General features: G+C 38.8%; 1 protein-coding gene across 4 annotated transcripts in view; it reads left to right on the top strand.

The window, feature by feature from the left end:
• The first annotated feature begins 13,125 nt into the window (after positions 1–13,125).
• The window catches only part of galnt6.2.L (UDP-N-acetyl-alpha-D-galactosamine:polypeptide N-acetylgalactosaminyltransferase 6 (GalNAc-T6), gene 2 L homeolog), a 31,761-nt gene continuing 21,673 nt past the window's right edge, over positions 13,126–23,213 (top strand). Inside the window, 1 exon segment of one of the 4 annotated variants that reach the window (NM_001174036.1) lies at positions 13,126–13,521. The gene's annotated coding sequence lies outside the window, so the exon portion shown is untranslated. 4 annotated transcript variants of the gene reach the window in all.

The following is a 23,213-nucleotide window of genomic DNA, read 5'->3' as shown; positions in this document are numbered from 1 at the left end:
AACATCCTCTTTGCATGCGCCTGACTTCAGATCAAAGGTGCCATTTGTATGAGTTTTGGCCAAAGGCCCTATATTTATGTATACAGCTTCTAACCAAATTACCCCTCTTTATGTGCCTTTTTCTGTATGTGCCTGGCCTCTGCCAAATGTCCCTTCTTGAAAAATGCCACCTCTGTATGTACCTGGCTCCTAGCCAAATGCCCCCTTTGTAGGTGCCTGACTTTTGGCTGTATGTCTCTGGTCAAAAGCTCTCACTGTATGTGCTCCTCTAAATGAACCCATCTACGTGTTTTTGGCTACAATGTCTAACAGGTGTTTGAAGACTGAAGGTGCGTGTGTTTGAAGAGATTTGTTAAATGAGAATTGATTAATGATCATGGCTTTGTGGTAGCCAACCTATTACCTCATCTAATGAATCACTCATCAACCCTGCCCTTGGTGGACAATTACATATGTTGACTAACCTGCCAAACTTATGTTGACTAATGTCTTTGGATTTCCCATGATATGTTATTTTATATGTTAAACATGTCACCTCTAATGCATTTAGGCATATTTGTACTGTATCGCTTGTCTTTTATATATTTATGGGCTCTGAAACTCTTTCCTGAAAGGTGTTCTTAGCAATCATACTAAACAAATCACTTGACTAAGAACTATGCACTGCTTATTATACCTTTGATCCAGTACTATACCCATAACTGTCAGGAAAAAGAACTTTTGTTGCTATATCTGTATATAATATACAAAAGCCATGAATATCTTGTAAATTATATCCTTATAAACGGTGAGTTCTGATGTCATCAGTTATAAACGGTGAGTTCTGATGTCATTTCTGTCACATGACTCACTAAAACTTGTGTATTATAATAAATAAAGTACCCCCTGCTGGAAAATATGAGGATATTATAAGTTACCTCGGAGTTCCATGACCTGTATAAAAACACTCGGCCTTCGGCCTCGTGTTTTTATATGGTCATGAAACTCCTCGGTAACTTATAATATCCTTATATTTTACAATAGGGGGTACTTTATTCACTATATAATACACAAAAGCCATGAATATCTTATATTATTATATCCTTATAAACGGTGAGTTCTGATGTCATCAGTTATAAACGTGAGTTCTGATGTCATTTCTGTCACATGACTCACTGAAATTTGTGTATTATAATAAATAAAGTACCCCCAGTTGTAAAATATGAGGATATTAGAAGTTACCTCGGAGTTCCATGACCTGTATAAAAACACTCGGCCTTCGGCCTCGTTTTTTTATATGGTCATGAAACTCCTCGTTAACTTCTAATATCCTTATATTTTACAAGAGGGGGTACTTTATTCACTATATACTGTATGCTTCTATAACCATACCAATTGTTTCTTTTTATTTGTATCTATTTATTTAAAGGGAATGTTCATCTTAAAACTAACTTTTAGTATGATGTAGAGAGTGATATTCTGAGACTATTTGCTATTGGTTTTCATTATTTATTATTTGTGGTTTTTGAGTTTGGAATCTCAGCAATCTGGTTGCTTGGGCCCAAATTACCCTAGCAACCATGCATTTATTTGAATAAGAGACAGGAATATGAATAGGAGAGGGCCTGAATAGAAAGATGAGTAAAAAAAAATTACAATAACTATAGATTTGTAAGCCTTACAGAACATTTGATTTTAGATAGAAAGCCATTGAAAAATGGAAACAGTCAGACGAATAAGGAAATAATTAAAATGCAATTTAATTCAAAATCTATAAAAAAGAAAAACTGAAGGCCAATTGAAAAGTTGCTTAGGATTAGCCATTCTATAGCATACTTAAAGTTAATTTAAAATTCCTCTTTTATTTTGATTATGTTTTTATTTTACTTTAGCCATTCTAAAATGTCAGTATTTTATAAGATAACATTTTATCTAACTGATATAGTTTTGTTTGCACAGAAAATGTACAGATTCATAAGCAGGTCTTTTATTTGTATGTTTGCTGGCAGCTTTATATTAAGCATGCTTCATATTATACCCCTGGGATTTATAATTAGAGGTCCAATTAAAAATGTTTTCTTAAAAGCAGAGATCCTGGTTTAATTACAATCTGTGTTCAGCACCAACCGGTCTGCTGAGTTCAATGGAGCCTGAGATAATACATATTTATCAACTGCTCCAATAGTTATGTTCATGAAACTACTTGTATTCTGAAAATTAGTATGTTTTCTACAGATCGTGCAGAATTTCAGTGCAGACTAAGTGATTGCCCTTAGTTATGTCATTGGGCAGTTTTATTTTCTGGTATTACTATATATCTAGGCATTCTGTTCTGTACACTGTTTCCACAAACCACATGTGTACAGGGCTGCAGTTTTGCACTCCTAGCTTCCTTGAAATTTCATCTATTAAGTGCTCAAGTTTCTAAGGCATACATGAGTACCAGTAGAGGATTCTATAAAGTTGCACTTATATTTGTTCTAGTTGGGATTTCCTGGGTATTTGTTGTTTCTTTATTGCCCTATTACGTTTGACATTTTGTAGTTCTTGTCTTGTGCTACTGTGTTTTTCTGTGCTTTTTTCAGTTCTGTAGGGTCACTGAGAAGCACCCTGCCTGGCCTTTGCATAATGTGGCACTTGGCTTAAAGGCTTTCCATTGGTTAGCAGCTTGAGTTTCCTGAAGTGCTAAGTTTGGTGCAGACTTCACACTTTGCACATTGCCCAGTGGTGGTCCAGCATGCGCATGTTGGAGCCGTCCTGTGCATCTCAATGTTTTAACACGTCCCACATGCATATGTCATGACACCAGGAGTTCTTACACATGCACTGAGCTAATTTAAGGACAGAAAAATCTTTGCTACTTTTTGTTTTTAAATTTGAAAATAAGTTTTAGTGGTGCTCATAGGCAAACTATACCCCCAAAATGCATTCTTAACCAACAGATCATATATTTATTTATTTATTTATATCATATTACATAGCTAGCCTATTGAAAAATCTTACCAAACTGCAATATAGATATCAGTAAATATTGCTCTTTTACATCTTTTACCTTGAGCCACCATTTTATGATATTCTCTGAGCTCCCTCTGAGGTCACCTGAGCAGAAATACTGCAGCTCTAACTGTAACAGGAAGAAGTATGAGAGTAAACAACTCATAATAAGTAATTGGCCTTACATGTGACCTAACATGTATGTGTACCCTTAGTTTGTTTGTGTGCCGAGGGGACAGCCCTTAGAACATAAAAGGGCAGTTGCACCCGTAAATTACAAAATGGCTCATAGCTGGTTTATTAACCACAGATATGACTCATTCAACACTATAAGGTGGGTTGTCCCATCATCAATTGGAAACCCTCTCTGGCAAAGGAATGGTTCCCTCCCCCCTTGGACTTGAATACCGTTCACCTCTGTGACTAGGAAATTGACTATGGGCCATCTTGCAACTTAAGTGTGTGCACCTTTCTATCAATCTGATTTATTTAAGGATATCAACTTAGTCATTCTGTTCTAGGAATTTATCAGCCTCTGCAACTCTAGCACTCCTGCTGTTCCCTGTGTTCCTTAACCCCTTGAACCTCACTTCCTCTTTGACCTCAACGTGTTGCTTTTGCTACAATCCTTGCTGTCTACCTCTGACAAAGCCTGCTGTAATTTATGCTGTTTGCTGCCTGCCCTGATTTACAACCTGTAAATAACAATCTCCATTTTTCCTGGCACTCCTTATTCTCTCTCAAGCCCTTGTCATGGACCACTGTGCTGTGGAATATGAAGGTGTTGCCCTTCAATAATTACCTCAGAAACAGGGAGCAGTAGAAATGAACATCCCCTCTGATGGTTTCACTTAGGCGGGATTTTCTAAGTTACTTATCGTTGATTAGTATGTGGCATACCCAGTGACCTCCTCCATCAAGTCAACTGCAGACCAGCCCACTAGATCCATGTCATTATCATTGTAGCTGGTGAATATTTGTTGCTCTTTGCCTGGTTAGAAATAGGCACTGCAAATAATTAAGCAGACATGAATATATTTTATAATCAATAATTCTGTGCATATATATTTATGTGTAATATGAGTTTTAGTTGTAGGAATTTAATGAAAAGGCTACGTCTTGTGTACTAATGATCTAAATAAACCAGTTTAAGGTATAAATAAACAATATACATTGTAAAATAACAGTTTACTTTTACTGTTTTACCAATAAATGTTCAGAAAAATGCAGGTTATTCAGTACACGTAGCCCTAGTTTTCTTTCACATTGTCTACGTCAGAATGAGTCAAAGCTGCAATACTGGTTCCTACCCTAATTACAATTACCACGAAACAATGTGGAACTAATATCATACTACAGCAAAAGAGTATTCAGAGTTTCTATTTTTTAACATATTATATATATATAACAGCTACATATTTATGGGAAACAATTTACATCTGGCAATTAAAAATATGAAAATAAGAGCTTGTGGAAACATTTCTGGAGCGACAAGATGCACCTAGAATGACCTGTTAAGCAGGAGTCAGACCTCACCCGACTATCATCAGGAGATCAGCGTAGGTTTTCTAAATAAAGGTTATTATCATAATTGCATTCCATTGCCTGCTATAATCAGCTATATCAGAGATGTACAATTAGTCACATAATTGTAAGGTCATCCGATGATAGGAAACTTTGGGGACAGTTTTAACTAAAAATCCATCTAGAAGAGCCAGCACAGACTGCATTTTATATAACATAAAAAGTTATTAGCATTTATATGTTTTGGCAACAATAAAACAATCTTTTGGTAGAATATCCTTTCTTGTATGTTGAATATAAAACATTGGTAATGTACTATACAAACATTGCTGTTTCAGCTACTCAGCTATTCAGCCACAGTTTCAATACTCTGCAGCACAGCAAATAAATATTCACCCCAAATCTCACTTCAAGCTTCGCTTCCAGGAGAGAAATCCTACTTTAAAGGAAAGGTATACCACCAGAATGAATACTTAAATTTATTTAGATAAAGTTTATATCATATTAAGTGGTCCCTGGTATGGCCAGTCCTACACTCAGCTTGCATCTGATTCATTAAGAATTCTATTGCTTCATTATACATTTTAGACAGGCACTAAGTTTTACCAGCAACGTACTTGCTGCTTTCAAGGTTAAAACTTGGTTGCCCTTTTATTAGCCACCACTGGGATCACCTGACTATAGCTGGGAAGGGTCTCAATGTCCTAAATATATTGATAATGGGTTGAGTGCAGAGGACTCTTGTATTTGTCTATATGTATTTTGTGGTCACAGCCTCATTGCACTCCCGCCTAATGGTTTTAAAAATTAGTGGAGAGCACAACTTTCCCTTGTTTGTTATAGTTATACAGGAGCAGTGGGCAGCTCCATGTTGTACCTCCCACCCTTCCCAGATATAGTCATATGATCCCAGTGGTGGTCAAGTTGTTTTAATGATAAAGTAAAATTGTGGATGTGAGCTTAGTCGAGCTTTGTTTAATTAAAAATTAATTATTATTAAAAATTTAAATTATATTTTAGTAAATAACCCCCTAAATAAACCTAGTTGGATTGTTTTGCCTCTAATAATGATTAATTATATATTAGTTTGGATCAAGTACAAGGTACTATTTCTTTGTTACAGAGAAACGTCTAAAAGTCTTATTTGATTAAAATGGAGTCTATGGGAGATGGCCTTCTTGTAAGTCAGAGCTTTCAGAACCAGGGGTTTCCAGATAACAGATCCATTACCTGTATCAGTAAATAGTTCCCTTTTTTCTCTTGAGCCACCATTTCGTAATGTCATCACTTACCAGAAATACTGCAGCTCTGATTGCTACAGGAAGAAGTGTGGGAATTAGGGTAGGACTACATGGACGTTTTCGGCGCGATCCGACGCACTGCGACAAATCGCATGCGACGGAAATAAGGTAAGTGAATGCATTGTCGGATTTCTATCTCCTACCTTATTTCCGTTGCATGTGTTTTGTTGCAGTGCGTCAGATCGTGCCAAAAACGTCCATGTAGTCCTACCCTTAATACTTGTCTTTTAACTGTCTGATGTGACCTTTTGTGTATATGTGCCCTTGGTCTGTTTGTGTGCACTGTGAATCATAGGATCATAGGAGCGATCCTTATTATTTAAAATTCCACACAATAATAGAGTGCTTAAATTAGTGCATAATCCTTAATGACCAGGTGCTCAGCAGTGATTAACCCAACCTGCCACGGATCAGGAGAGTCCAAAGCAAAGTCCAATAACTGCAGCACACTGTCAATTGTAGTATTATTTCAACAATGTGATTTTTTTAACTCAATTGTACAAGTAGACAAAAAGTGGCAATGTTTTGGGCCTCACAGGGCCCTTTCAAAAGCCTTTCTTTCTAGAGCTAATAAAATCACATAGTTGAAATAATACTACAATTGACAGTGTGCTGCAATTAAAGCATGTTGTACATTCATTCATTGATTCATGGAGGTAAGCCCAGAGCCTTGCAGTGTTGTGACCTTCATGCACATCTCCAGTGTTCATTGTCATACTTCCTTCCCGTGCTTCCTAAATTAAAAATACTTCCCATTTTCCTAGAGGAGAAACTCATAGCAAACTGCCATAACCTTTGTTCATTATATTTGAAAATATCTTGGCTGGATGCAGTGGAGACTCCCCTTATAAAAGCAAGTTATCTTGGGTGGAACTAATTGCACAGAATCTGCTAATTGGCCTCCACCTGTGTTGAACTTTGCTAAATTTCAAGATTTTGGTGAAAATGCATTAGTTGCTACTGGTTTCATGTTGAATAGAAAATTGCAGACTCACCCGTAAGTCTCTAATTACCTACACATTACAGGCCAATAAAGGAATGTGATCTGATTATTAAGAGGCAAATGTACCATGTGTGTAAGTAGTTTGTAAGTAAAACATTTGACTTCACAGCATAATAATTTAAATATATATATTTTTTGGACTCTAGTCCATAAGAGGGATATAAATGAGCTGGAGAGAGTGCAGAGACTAAGTGCAACTAAACTGGTCAGTTGGATGGAAGACTTAAATTATGAGGGTAGACTGTCAAGGTTGGGGATGTTTTCTCTGGAAAAAAGGCACTTGCGAGGGGACATGATTACACTTTACAAGTAAATTAGAGGACATTATAGACAAATAGCAGGGGACCTTTTTACCCATAAAGTGGATCACTGTACCAGAGGCCACCCCTTTAGACTAGAAGAAAAGAACTTTCATTTGAAGCAACGTAGGGGGTTCTTCACAGTCAGGACAGTGAGGTTGTGGAATGCACTGCTGGGTGATGTTGTGATGCTGATTCAGTTAATGCCTTTAAGAATGGCTTGGATGATTTCTTGGACAGACATAATATCAAAGGCTATTGTGATACTAAACTCTATAGTTAGTATAGGTATGGGTATATAGAATTGATGTGAAAGTAGGGAGGGGTGTGTGTATGGATGCTGGGTTTTCATTTGGAGGGGTTGGACTTGATGGACTTTTTTCAACCTGATTTAACTATGTAACTATGTAACATCAACCAGTGGAATTGTATGCATGGGGTCTGCATTCCAATTTATGATGGATCATTGTACAATTTCATGCTGGGGTCACTGTACCATTTTATGCTAAAGACACTGTGCCATTTAATGTGCAGTGGCACTGTACCAATATTTATATATGCCACTTTTACATTTAATGCTGGGAGATTGAATACAATTTTAGGTTGTGGGATCAATTAACCATTTTATACTATAGATCAGAGAAAGGAGAATTATGCGACAATGTGCAAAACATATACAGGTAAAGAATCAGAGAAAAGGAATTATTTTTGAAAAATGTAAATTATTTGCTTAAAATGAACATTATGAGAGATGGTTGTTATAATTTGGGGCTTACTGGATAACAAGGTTCCAGATAAGGGATTCCATACCTGTATTTAGTTTTTATGATATTGTATCAACAGCTGTCCACATTTTCTGTTTTAAATTTATGGCGGCCTATTTAACACATGGGGGCACATTTATCAAAACTCAGGTTGGTGAACATCAATATACATGCAAGTATTGATTGAGTTAAAAACATGATCACTTAAAGTTTGTCACTTCTTTTAACACAAACACACAGATGTTTTTTTCTCGACCATGGAAATTTATAAATAAGCCTTACAAAAAAAAAATGTTACATTTCCCAACTCTTAAAACTGTGGTATACTGAGTGAATATCTGTAGAAAACACTCAAGCCCAGGCTTCCAGACACTGCTGACTCTGATCTAAGCAAACTCACGTGAGTAACTGGCACGTTGGGCAAGAATGAGATTGCAAGGTGAGTCAGTAAAACCTTCAGAGAAATCAAACAAAAGGAAAATGATTATTCATACAGCTCTAGACAAGTATGGCACAAAATGTAACCCTGAAGGTACAGAGGCCTTTAAAAAGCTAGTAAGTTAAGAAGTTGCCTTAATATATTATACACACACATTTTGTGCAGCTATATTGCTGTAGTTTATGTTGCACATGGCTTTGTTTTGCTGGTTTTAGGATGTTCACCAAAAACATTTCAGAGGAAAAAAGTTTAAATTAATTTATTTGAAAATATTAATTCAGGCACCTAGTAGTTTTCAGATAGTTCACCAGAAATAAGGGCTTTTTCCAATTACTTTCTATTTTCTATTTGAAGTGTAAAATTAAATTTTTTACCTTCCTATGTCTTTGGGAAGCAGTTCTGGGAAGGGGGGTCACAGACTCTTTAACTTCTAAATTGATACATTAGTTGCTACATTTCTTGGAGTGGAATCCCAGAGTTTCATTACAGGAAGCTATTATAATTGATACAATAGTTGCTAATAATCCAAAGAAGCTGCTGCTGCTGCTGAGAAATGTATCAACTGAATGCATAAATTAATGTAGCAAATTATAACTGTTCAGAATCTGCACCGGAATAACTGAGCTGCAAGACTGAAACACCAAAGGCAGGAATATTACTACTTCAGTTCTGGAAAGACAGTAAAAAATAAAAGATGGAAAGCAACTGGTGAACAATCTGAAAACAACCCATTTATCTATCTAGTCTCATTTAACTCAATTGGTCAATTGATTTATCTCTATAATCTGTATTTCATCCATCTAGAATAAATTCCCTCCTTTCACACACTCCCATTCAAACTATATCCAACCCTTCTCTCTGTATCATATCATAATGTACAGCCCTTCTGACCGTCACCTCTATACACTGAACTCCCCCACACACTCTCATGTTAACCCCATTTCATTACCCCTATGAAAGCACAATCTCTTCGTTCCCGCACATAGTGGTGCTGGATTTATAACTTAGGTGCTAAAATGCTGATTAAAACTAATTGTTGATTAGGTGCTATTGGAAAATCCAAGGGAGAGATTTAGCACCCAGGTTAATAAATTAGCCCACGTATGTTTTTGCACCTTGACTCATCCTTTCATTATTTTCTCCCTTCACAGCATTCAACCCCCTTCAACCCCTTTCTCATCATCAATGCATTTTTCTCTAGTAAATGTATTTTTGTTCTCTTAAACCATGGGCCCCTGTCAAAAACACACTCGGGCCTTTGGGACCCTTTACATACAGGACTTACATTGGTTTGTTCTGAACAGTCCATTTTTACGCCCCCAGGATGACACAGCTGGCACGTTCCTAAAGGGTCCCTGCTTAACACCCTGTCATTATTTTGTTCATTCCTCACTTTCTCTGTTTTCACTATATTTCTAACCCCCACCCTTTTATTTAATTGTGAACTCCATTTGCTAATAATAATACATTAGCTAGCTGATCCCTTAGGCTTCCTGTACTAGGACATTTTGTAATTGTGCATAATTGGCATAAAAGCTGCATGTAAATTGCATTATTCATTTTCTCTGATTTAACTTTGTATTTTCTTTTTAATGTAGTTGCGTGTGCCTGTGTAGAGCATTTTGTTTATATACACACTTGCCTTGTATTGCCTTGCCTTGTATCCTGTATTCATCTGGGTATGAGAAGATGGAAAAGAAAAGAAGCCAAGTAGACTTACAAATACAAGGATTTTTGGCACAAAACTTCCAAAACAAATGTGTATGGTAACAAAGCAGAAATACTTATAAGCATTAAAAATAGCCTGCTCTTGCATTTTCCCACAATTATGCTGAATTGCCACAAGAATGTAATTTACTTCAGAAGATTGCAAGGTTAATGAACAGCAAGACATTTTCTTTTATAATTCTAAGGCACCTTGGTTGGGCCACTTTAGTGGGGTCACTGGTATAATGCTCTTCTATGGAAACTCGGTGGGGCCACTTTGAGTCTCTGAAACAGTGGGTCATTGCTCTGTCCTGCCTTTCCTTATTCCTTGTGTGGTTGTAGGGAGCTTAAAAAAACACAAGTGGAGGTCTAGCAAGGGTGGGATGTAGATAAGGGGTGGTGTCATGTCCTTTGGAACTAATTCATTTATATTATGTATGATAATATAAATATACTTGCCAGTGAAGTAAGGCAGTTACTATGGGCCCCTTCACATGGTCAGGCTCCATTTATTTAAGCTGCAAACAGTATTAATTTTTTACCAGTCAGAAGTCCTTTCCTCGCAGCTATCCAATAGCCGTATTTCACTGATATAGATACTGTTACTGTTAGTACAAGCGACTGACAAATCTGATCAGCCCGGGTTGTTTTACACACTGGGTCAGAGAGTAGTTGTTCTCTGTCTTGGTAATGTCTGTTGTACAGGGACTGTAAGTCCAATGCTAGATTCATTACAATAAGGCTGAGTTAAGGAAACGTCGCTTGATTTCTTCTGTTTCACTTAACCTTGGAATCCATTTACTACAGTTCTCTGCTTTACTCATTGCTTAAAGAGATACTCACACCAGAAAATAAACTTTTTTAAATATCTGTTATAACATTGTCTTTGAGTGACATTTATAATTTTGCATAAACGTATTTGCCTGATGCTTTTACATTACCTTTCTTACCCCCATGTTCCTCTATGAGGGGGCTGCCATATTTGCCCAGCAGTAGGCCGGTAGCATTAGAAATTCTAACTGACAGGTTAAGAAGGGACAGTCAGGTTGGCTAAATCAGGTTTAGGAACTTCAAGTAACAATTACTTACAAGTTACAAAAGCAGAACTATCAGCGAAAAATGATCAACGTGACCTACAGGTAACTTTTAATGTAGATTATAAAATGTTTAGTGTCAGTATCACTTTAAGAATGAATGTATCACTCATGTTTTACTAATCTGTGATGTGCCAAATGTATCTTGCGATAGCCAGTGTTATTTGTGTAAGTGTAACTACTATTTTTTGGCGTTATTTTAGGTGAATATGTTTTTGGTGCCTATTTAGGTTATGCTAAATATTTCTGAATTTATGGAACCACTGCAAGTAATATAAAAGCTCTGTATTAATGTATTGTTACATTTTATTGTGGCCAAGTAATATCAGTAATTAATAATTTTCATATTATAATTAGTGATGGGCGAATTTATTCGCCAGGTGCGAATTTGCTGCGAATTTCCTTGTAAATTCGAGAAATTGCCACAAAAATTCACCGGGGAAAATTCTGAAGCCAGCAACAATTCTAGGCACCCATTGACATTAATGGGCGTCAGAATTGTCGCCAGCGTCAAAAATATTTGGACGCTGGTGTCAAAATGCGTAATTCGTGTTTCTCGAGTTTTTCGCCGTCTCACGAATTTCGCGGGAAATTCACAAAACAGGAGAAATTAGCCCATCACAATTATAATCAATGAAATCACTATAAGGGGCACATTTATTAAGGGTCGAATATCAATGGTTAATTAACCCTCGAATTCGACCCTCGAAGTTAAATCCTTCGAATTCGAATATCGAATTCGAAGGATTTTGCGCAAATACTTCGATCGATTGAACTAAGTAAAAATCGTTCGATCGAATGATTAAATCCTTCGAAGAACGATTCGAAGGATTTTAATCGATCGAACGAACGATTTTTCTTATGGGAAAGGTCCCCATAGGCTAACATTGTAGCTCGGTAGGTTTAAAGTGGCAAAGTAGGTAGTCGAAGTTTTTTTTAAAGAGACAGTACTTCAACTATCGAATGGTCGAATAGTCGAACGATTTTTAATTCGAATCGAAGTCGTAGTCGAAGTAGCCTATTCGATGGTCGAAGTACCCAAAAAAACCTTAGAAATTCGAAGTTTTTTTACTACGAATCCTTCACTCGAGCTTAGTAAATGTGCCCCTAAGTGTTGGGGGGGGGGAATCATACATCTGCCTCTATACACTTTCTGGTGTTAATTTACCACTGTCTGGGTAGAAACTGACAATAATTTTGGCTTATTTCGGTGATCATTTTGGTGCTAGTCTTTAGTAAACAGTGCAAAACAGCTTACATAGCATGGATGCAATAACAGGCAATAATATATAGATGTGCCATGTCTGTTACAAACAGTGGCTTAAAGGACCAGTAACATCAAAAAAAAAAAAAAAATTCATCGGCATACATCGAAAAAAAACTCAAAGACAAATTAACTTACCGAAACACCACTTGCGCTACTCTTCAGAAAGCGATCGGGCGATCCATTGTGTGGCGCTCAATTTCTGCTCCCTGCCTTCCTTATAGGAGATGGCCAGGGAGGAGAAATCAAGCGCTGCACGATGGATCGTCGCCAGGTCGTCTTTTCTGAAGAGGAGCGGAAGTGGAGTTTCAGTGAGTTATTTCTTAATAAAGGTTTTGCGATCTTAAAGTTTAATTTGTCTTTTTGGGGGTTTTTTTCAATGTATACTAACGAATTCTTTTTTTAATTGATGTTACTGGTCCTTTAACTAGATATTACTGGGCCTCAGCAAATACATTTTTAGGGCCCCGAACATATCCAGAGGTTCTACCAATAGATATTGAAATTGTTCATTATTTGGGCCTCATGGGGCCCCCCTAAACCTCCTGGGGCCCCACTGCAACCACAGGTTCTGCTTCCTCTGTTAGTTACTCCCCTGGTTACAAAAGAAAATCTGATTTCATTGGCAGTGTTGTAATGGGCACAGTGGGCAGTGCAGCAACAGGTGCAGAGTCTGTGCCGTCTGAGAGGCCGTAGCAACCAATCAGACGTCCGCTTCCCTCAGTAACTGCTACGCGCTGATTGGCTGGCACATACTCCAGTCGCTACTATATCTCCAGAGTAATATTTTAGATAAACGTCTTCCTTTACTCATATCAGCGTTTAAGCAAGTTATTAATAAGTACTTTATATCTATTTAGCGCGTGTCTGCTTTGTGGAACTATTGTCACCCGCCCTCCCGAAACAACGGCTCCTATACTATCAATAAAACGATAGCGAAGACGATAAACTCGCTTTCTGCAGGCAGAGTAGGCATTGGTTCTCGGAGCAGGTTGATATCCGCTTCATTCGAGCACGGAGCGACACAATAGAGAACAACTGATCCAACCCGCGAACTGTAGGACCCAGCGGCGCCCTGGCCGGCCTCCCGCTAGGATACACCTGTTTGGCGGAGGAATTAGTGTCCCCGAGGCCCCGCCCTCTCTATGCAGGTAATTTGCGCTTTGGCCCTTTCCTGATCTGCGCCCTGCGAGAGCTGCACCCTCCTTCTCACATCATCAGATCATTTCCTGAATGAGTTCAGTGTGGTTACAGTCAGGAGCAGCAGTGACAGGGTTATAGGCTGCTGCTTCTAAAGGCAAGTGTCTCCTTCAGTTTCCTCGCCTACAGCTCAGTATTTGAGATTCACACTCCTCTCATCATCCATCATTAGGGGCCCTTGTATCAGTCAGTGCCATCAGATCAGCAGGAAAGGTAAGATGTGACCTGTCTAATGCTGGGACCTATAAACTGTGCCATGGTTTAACCCTGTGGTGCCTGGCTGAATTCTACTCTCTTGCTTTGTATTGTATGACTCAGGAATAGCTTCTTGTATTAGTGAGCTATAAAGTGTGCAAACCCCAGAGAATAATGAGTTGTTGTATTGTAGGTATGTCACACTGCCTGGCACCCTGTATTAAATGCAAGTATTCTACCAGCATGAAGTGCCCTCTGACTTTTATTTATTCTAATGACAGGCTGTGATAGTAGAACTGCAGCTCCCAGCTCTCTCAAATGCAGACACCCATGGGTTCTTGGATAGAAACTGTGAGGGCATTGAAGTTCCACAGCAGCCCCTAGAATTCTAGGAAAGTGAAGGTTTGCCACAGCCGTGATAGACTCATTATTTACAGTAAAGGCTGGAATAAAGGGCACAGGCTGATTTATTTATGTAAGTAGCAGTGTCACTTGTTCAGACATTTAAAAAGGTGATATTTCTGGCCATTGAGTGTGACAGTAGCGCTTCTGACATCCTGTTGTGGGTTGTAGTGTGAGATACACATCAATAGGGAGGTTGGGCATTTTCCTTATGGTTAACGGCCATCAGCCAACAAAAGGGACTGTCATTGTGTTTGGTTTGTGCAGAGCTGGATTTACTGGTGCTGTTCAGATTTGTAAATGAATGGGAGACACGTTGCATTCCACGGAGGGAGAAACTGCCCCGGCCAGTCCTGTGCCACTGCCCAGTGGCTCCCCATTCATTTAGCAGAAAATGAAGCAAATTAGTGTTTTATTAAACTGTAGACGTTTTCAGACTCGGGTTTCCCCCCTCTGGGGGCAAGGTGGGTGGCAATCGCATGAACGTGAACCGTTTTTGTATCACAAAAGGAAGGGAATTGGAGGTGAAATAAATTCTGAAAAGCTCTTTATTGCTGTTTTAAAGAGGATAATCAGTGAATGATAACCACTGCTTATTGAAAATACATTTAAAACACAAATTGTTGTACAGGTATGGGACCTGTTATAGAGAATGGGGTTTTCCACATAATGGATCTTTCCGTAATTAGGATCTTTGTATCTAAAGTCTATTAGAGAATCATGTAAACATGAAATAAACCCAACAGACTGGTTTTGCTTCCAATAAGGATTAATTATATCTTAGTTGGGGATCAAGTAAAAGGTGCTTTCTTATTATTACAGAGGGAAAAAGGAAATCGTTTTTAAAATTGGGGATTATCTGGATAAAATGGAGACTGTGGGAGACAGTCTTTCCATAATTTGGAGCTTTCTGGATAACAGGTTTCTGGATAATGAGTTTCTCTATAATGGATTAAATACTTGTACAGGGAACTCTTGCAGTTGGTACCCTTATCACCATCCGTTTAGATTGTAAGTCTTTATGGGCAGGGTGCCTGTTACACTTGCTGTACTGTATCAGTTATGCACTGAGCTGTTATGTACAGAGAATGGAATGAGGAGTTTATCTTGAGAGCTTCAGTGATGCCTAGACCTGTATAAAGCGCATGGCACATGTGGCCTTTTCCTCTGCTTACAGAAACATGTCATAAACTGGCTGTGCCCTGTGTCTTTGACTATAAAAGAAACCTGTTTGACACTGGCAGATTTCTCCTCCCTCCATTTTTCAGGCAGATTTACCTTATTGTAAATGGCAGGTGGAACAACAGGTTTCAGGAGATAACACATGTAGCATGTACATAATTGCATATTGACTTTTAGCAATGCTCCATGCTGTTGTATCTCTCTGCATTTCAGGTCTAACTTCTTTATGATTTGAATATGTAGTTCACCAACAGCTGTGAATGCCATTTCGGGCCCCTCCAAACATTTCTGGTGATAATTGGATTTTTTGTGTTTTGCACAAACACAAAGAACACACCCCCAGTGGGCTAAAATGTTTAGCCCAATAATCAGCTGAGCCTCTTGGGAAGTGGACCCTGTCAACAAATGGGCCCCCAATGAAAAAATATGCCTCTGTGTATAAATGGGCCTTCCCCTATTCGAGTCACACCCATTGTGCCAAAACCCCACCCATGATCCCCCAAAATCCTGCCCTTTCCCACACAACCCCTGCCCCCTTCACAATCCATGAATTGCACTGTTGCATCTCTTGCCTTGGGGCCCCTGACTTGAGTTCCCACATTATCTCCTGATGGTGGTCCTTACAGTCCGGGCTGTTCCTGCCACGAGGTGAGCACCTTGCCTCAGGCGGCAGTGGACGGCCAGTTACAAGGGGCGGCAAAAAGCCACCTCCTGTAACTTTAAGAGACTAATTTCCGGTTTTTAAATTGGAAATTCGGCTCTGCTAGTGCAGAAAGCGCAGTACGTGCTCGTTGCACTAGCAATACCGCCCCTTTTGACCCGCTCCGACGCTAAATTTTTAAGCGGGGAGCAGGAGAGGGGGGCGGCATCGGGGTTGCTGCCTCAGGTGGCATCAGCCCACGGATCACCCCTGCTTACTTTACATGATGTAGTGAGAATGTCAGATAAGCTATAGGCCTTAAAGGAGAATTCAACCAGTGATAAAAAAAAAAACCCTCCCCTCCTACCCTTGGTAGACCCCCCTCCTTCCTCCCCCCAGCCTACCTGCCCCCTGGGCAAATGCCCCTATTTTTTTTTTACTCACCCCTCCATGCAGATTCTGGCCTCGGCTTTCATGGCAGCCATCTTCTTTCTTCGGTCTTTTTCGGAAGTTTCGGCGCATGCGCTGTTGGAGTAAATTTCCGGTCCCGAACCACTGTGCATGCGCCGAAAGTCACAAAAATTTCCAAGATATTTTTCGAAAATGTCCGTGACATTCGGCCAGAAATTTACTCCAACTGTGTATGCGCCAAAAATGCCGTCAATACACGAAGATTACTGGAGAAGAAGAAGATGGGTGCCATGAACTCTGAGGCCAGAATCTGCACGGAGGGGTGAGTAAAAAAATTAGCGGCATTTTCCCGGGGGGCAGGTTGGCTGGAGGGAGGGGGGTCTACCCAAGGTAGGGGGGAGAGGGATTTTAAACTACGGGTTGAATTCTCCTTTAAAGCTTCTTTGGCAATAAAGTGATGGGTGAATTTCTTCCATTTTGCTTTGCCGAAAAATTTACGAATTTCCCACGAAATTCGCAAAACGGTGAAAGATTTACAAATTTCACAAATTTATTCGCCGGCTGCAAAACGCAGAAATTCTCTGCAAAGACCCTAAATATCACACAGAATCCTGTTTAAAGGGGTTGTTCACCTTTAAGTTAACTTTTAGTATGATGTAAAGAGTGATATTCTGAGACAATTTGCAATTGGTTTTCTTTTTTAATTTGTTGTTTTTGAGTTATTTAGCTTTTTATTCAGAAGCTCTCCAGTTTGCAGTTTCAGCAATTCGGTTACTAGGGTCCAAATTACCCTAGCAACCATGCATTGATTTGAATAAGAGGCTGGACTATGAATAGGAGAGGCCTGAATAGATAGATGAGTAATAAAAAGTAGCAATAACAATAAATGTGTAGACTTACCGAGAAAAAGTCAGAAGAGCAAGTCAAATAATTCAAAAACAAGAAAGTGAAGGCAAATTGCAAAGTTGCTTTGAATTGGCCATTCTATAACATACTAAAAGTTAACGTAAAGGTGAACCATCCCTTGCCCTGTATGTAGCTAGTAAAGTGTTTGACACATGAAAGACTTGTCCATATTGTGCCCCTGATTGGATACTTGGCGATACTCATCATGTTGATCCAATCTTTGCTGCCATCACAGCCCAACCCATGAACCACATTCAAATGTAAAAGAGTCAAGTTCCTCAGTTGGGTTTATGACTTAGTGCAAGCCAGTTCTTCCTCTCCCATCTCATCCCAACACACAATAACACAAATCCCACAGAAAAATAAAAAGTCCCACAATCCCTAAAAAGAGTTCTTGTTCTGACATTTTTTCTGATGACAGTTTTGAACTCAGTAGTGAGTGGTCCAACTGGTCCTCAGTGTCAATTTAGACAGATTGATCAGGTACTTTGGCTAAAAATATGCCTGATTAAATCTGGCTGTATAGTTTAAATGGATATTCTGATACTTTAACTAAAGATTACCATAGAGTACTGAATTTCCTTGCTTACAAATGACTCATTAGCCTGTTGACATCTAAGGAATAGGATTTAAATCAAACCATTTTGGTGTTCAGTGCTTATTATTTCTGCCAAACGAATACTGTACTTGGCTTCATAATGATTACTGTGATTACTGGAGAGCATGAGACTTAATACTTAACCAGTCCCGCTGCCCAGGTTTTTTTCTTTTTTGATATTCAGCAATTATTTCATTTTTCAGCTTGTATTTTGATAACATACTACGCTATTGTATATATTATGCCATCTGATGCTAGAATTCCATGAACAATTTATTGCGCTGGATCAACCGGGTTTCATGGCTGATTTATTACCGTTTCAGTGCCAACTGCTGGGGGGCATTAAGCATTATGTATTGTTCATTGTATTTACAGGAAATGTTGGCAAATATAATCAGCAAATATAATCAGTAAATAGAAGTGTGTCAGTTCATCTCGGTCATTTCAGCTGCCACGTCATAAAGAAATGTATTAAGCAGCAGAACACATGGGCGTTCCTGCAGTCTAAGGTGTGTGTGTGTATCTTTAGTGGGGTGGAGCTCATTGTATACACAAAACTGTACATTTTGTAATACATAAATAGTACAGACATCTGCAGTAATATCCCAGCAACAGAGGTGCAAAATGACACCATTCTGTCTCTAAAAGGTTATTTCATTTTTTTTTTTTTTTTTTTTTTTGCTTAGGGGAGATATTTTACCCAGTTGGTGAAAACATAATTATTTAAGATAGACGTTCGCTGTCAGATGATCCACGTAAGAATTGCTGTCATATCACTGTTTCTGGAGGGCTAGAGTTGTAAAACATTATTTGTCCATCAAGTCCAGCCCTGCAGTTCACCACCCATATACAATATAGATGCCTAGAATTACACAAGGAAACTTCAGGCAACTTCGGAAAACGAATCGATGCGTGTGATTAGTGGTTTTCGGGCAGAAAATCGTATGAATTTCATTATATCGGAATTTTTTGAGAAAATGGATTGATAAGGGGAAATAACCCGTGCAGATTTAATTGGAGTATATTTCAGAAAATTAGATGTTTTTAAATTTTGATAACCCCCATAGTGTTGATTAAAGGATTAGTTTCCAAATCACTTGGCACATGAGTTGTGGCTATGGACTCAATCCAAGGGAAACCTAAAATTACCATTAGGTTCAGGCTGCCTGTGATACCAGGGTTTCTGAGTCCATGAAGGCTATTGATTTAATTCGAATAAAGTGGGATCACTCTGATCAGAGGGCTAATTTTGGGATGTTGCATTTAGACTGTTGGAGGCCTGTATACAACCTAATGAAATATCAGGGTGTGGGAATCAGTAGTGTCTATACACAGCTACACTGAATTGCAGCATTGTAAGAAAGAAATGCAAATCCAGGATCATACGTGGATTTTGAAATTATGCAAATTGTGAAATGCATACTATTACACCTGCCCTATTTTATTAATATTTAGTACCATGTTTATAAAGTGGCAATGTATTCCTCAGCTCTATACAATAGAATAATGTTTACATCAAATATATAAATGACATAATCAATAGAAGAGGTGTGTGTCAGGGCCCTGCTCGTTTCAGTTTGCCATCTAAAAAATTAGAACTGACAATCCAAAAGACTTTTATTTAAAGGAGAAGGAAAGGTTAAAACTAAGTAAGCCTTATCAGAAAGGTCCACCTAAATATACCAGTAAACCCTCAAAGTAGTGCTGCTCCGAGTCCTCTGTCAAAAGAAACACTGCATTTCTTCTACTTTGGGTGTTTGGGAAAGGGGCAGAAAAAAATGTGGCACCACTCATATCATAGTCTTCCCAGTGTGTAAAATGCATTATTAAATCTAATAGGCTGTGTAAATGGCTCTGTTTAATTTACAGTATTGCTTTCTGGAAATTCCTTTGGCTGGTTCTGCAACGAAAGAGAAGAGATCAAAATGAATGTTACTAATAAATATTTGACACTGGAACCTTTAGTGCAGCGATCCACAACCCTTTTTACCTGTGAGTCACATTCAAATGTAAAAAGAGTAGGGGAGCAACACAAACATGAAAAAAGTCCCTGGGGTGCCAGATAAGGGCAGTGGTTGGCTATTTGGTAGCCCCTATATAGACTGGCAGCCTACAGGAGGCTCTATTTGTCAGTATACTTGGTTTTTACTCAACCAAAAGTTGTCTCCAAGCCTGGAATTAAAAAATAAGCACCTTAAACCACTAAGAGCAACATCCGAGTGGTTGGTGAGCAACATGTTGCTGCGAGCGACTGGTTGAGGATCTCTGCTTTAATGTGACAGGACAAAACATGATTGCTACTATTTGTGGGAAAATTCAAAACTAAAACGTTCTGTCGAGGCAGGGATTCATTGTGCCAGCAAGAATTGGTGTACATCCCTGCTTGTATTGTTTAACATTGCTTTCATTTAGGCCATTGTTATTTCAAAATAAATATATCTGTAATTATGGTGATGTGTAATCTACCTGGCTGCACAAGTAGTGCTAGCAGTATGAAAGGCCCTCCTTCACACTCGTGAATCACTTGTGGGTTCTAACCAGCAATTTTTAAGGCTAATGGAAAATGCGGCGATTGCGATCATGGAAAACAGAGTTTGTCATAACCCCTTCCTAAAGTTTCCTGGAAACCAAAGGTTCTGCTTGATCAAGCATAACGTTAAATGTCTAATGAAGGCTTTGATTTATCCAGGTCATGACTTACACATGGCAGTATCTAATAGTGATAAAAATTCATTAATTCAGGGCATGACTCCCAGTATCTATTAGTGATAATGTTAAGCTTTTTAATTATACAAGACATGGCCTATAGTATCTAGTAGTGATAATAGAAGGCTTTCATTAACACAGGATATAAAACACAGTATCTAGTAGTGGTGATAATTCTAAAACAAGTGAGAGTTTTATTGTTCAAACGAACTACTAAACTAACTACGATATCTTTATCCAAATTGTATATACCTGGACATAGATAGAGCAAATAAATAAGTAAAAACATAAAAGATGCAGTTGTAAAAACTTAATTCAGCATAATTGATCTGGGGGTTTGTGTGCAGGCCCGGACTGCCAATCTGTGGGTTCTGGCAAATGCCAGAGGGGCTGCTATAAGGTGCCATAGAAAGTGACCACTTAGTTGGATGGTGGGGGCTGTTTGTGCCTCTATGTGGGCTGATTGGGCCTCTGTGTTCCTATTTTAATTCTCAGTCCGGACCTGTTTGTGCAGTGATCCCCAACCAGTAGCTTGTGAGCAATATGTTGCTCTGCAACCCCTTGGATGTTGCTCCCAGTGGCCTTGAAGCAGGTGCTTAATTTTGAATTCCAGGCTTGGCAAGTTTTTGTTGCTTAAAAACTAGATGTACTGCCAAACAGAACTTCCTGTAGGCTGCCAGTCCACATAGGGGCTACCAATAGCCAATCACAGCCCTTATTTGGCACCACCCAGGAACATTTTTCGTGCTTGTGTCGCTCCCTAACTCTTTTTAAATCTGAATGTTGCTCACGGGTGAAAAAGGTTGGGGACCCCTGTGTTTGTGTGTCATGTTTCTTCTAAATAGAGGAGCAGCAGGGTTTAGGCCCAAGGTTCTATTGTGCTTCTCATTACCATAGTATGGAGTTGAATGTAATGGTTGAAGTCTGGACACACATATCTTATTATACTACATCTCTAGGGTGCCTGAATATTAGGTAAATAATTTTGATTATTGAATTTAATGCCACTGACAGTGACAAGGTTTAATTTTTACTATAGCCATGGTTTTGGAAGTTGTATGGCTTTTCAAGGTGTTTGAACCTGCTATTTCCGAGAATGTTTAATTTAAATATCAGTCTGGTCCGAGATGATGGTGCTGTTGCTGCCTATGGTAGATATTTTCCTCCCAGTACGACTAAGGTAATTCTGGCAATAATATATCGATTTAGACAAAATTACAACTGGAAATATTCTTAAAAAAGCCTATTCCTCATAGTAAGATGAATTCTTCCCCTTTTTGTTTTTCTTTGAAAATTGAGCAAGCAATACATTTTCCTACTTTCGCGGAAGTTCATGTGACTCACAGCTATGACATCTCATAGCCTTTAGACACTCCTTGTTCTGCTTGCAAAGGTTATAATAAAGGTGTGGTGCCAAGTGTTCGTCTTGTTGGAATCTTTATTGACTAGACCTTTGAGCTGCATATTTTTTTTTAAATAGCTGCTTCTAATAGATGAGCTTCTCAGTGAGGGTTTATTAAGCTGCCCACTTCCTGGATATTATTGTGATTATTTCTTTTCTTTTTTGAAGTGAATACTAAAAATATACAGACTGGACAATAACAATTAAATAATGCATTAACGCATTATTACTAATAGCATGTAATCACATGTTTTGAATTTTAACCATATACACCAAATATGATCAGCCAGAAAGCAAGGCGAACCTGTGACCAAATCCACTGCATTTAACTGCCGAACCAGTGGCTCACGAGCAACATGTTGTTCACCAACCCCTTGGACCTTGTTCCCAGTGGCCTCAAAGCAGGTGCTTATTTTTTTCATTCCAGGCTTGGAGGCAAGTTTTAATTGCCTAAAACTCAGGTGTACTGGCAAATAGTGCCACCTGTAGGCTGTGAGTCCACACAGAGGCTACCAGATAGCAAATCACAGCCCTTGTTTGGCACGCCAGGGCCTTTTTCATTCGTATGTTGCACTCCAACTCTTTTTTTACAATTGAATGTGGCTCATGAGTGAAAAAGATTGGGGACCCCTGAGCTAACCCATAATGCAATTTTACACATTTTAGAACCAGAGACCTGATTTATTGGCCTGCACCATGTTTATATCCAACTTATTGTGCCACATAGATACCCCACACATGCATTCCAAAGCAGCCCAAACATGGGCCAGTCTGGTACTCTCTGGTACTAGTTCATTCACTAAGATATTATAGAATACATTACATCAGATTCTGGGTTTTATGTGCTCCGTTACATGTCATAAGTAAGTGTGAGAGGTTTAGATACTCTGAGCATTTGGAGGACTTTTGGAATGCTGTGTTACATGCCCAAGGTGACATTGTATTGTTTGTGAGAAACAGGATGTGCAACACAAAGGTCCTGAAGCCACGTTGCACTTGATGACAAGGATGATAAGCGCTCTTTCTATTATGTGCTTTACTTAAGCAAAGTCATATAATGTGATTCATCATATACTGTAATCTTCTCTACTCTTAAAGCTTAGAAAGCAAAACGTTTGGTACATTGGCAAAACCCCCTTCCCCCGTGTTTGACGTTGGATATTCTCAAGTGTCTCCAAAAAGCATTGTTTAAAGAAACTCTGG

The sequence above is a fragment of the Xenopus laevis genome, chromosome 2L, assembly GCF_017654675.1.
Source record: "Xenopus laevis strain J_2021 chromosome 2L, Xenopus_laevis_v10.1, whole genome shotgun sequence".
NCBI classification, from domain to species: Eukaryota; Metazoa; Chordata; class Amphibia; order Anura; family Pipidae; genus Xenopus; species Xenopus laevis.
This window is presented reverse-complemented; position numbering and strand designations above follow the sequence as displayed.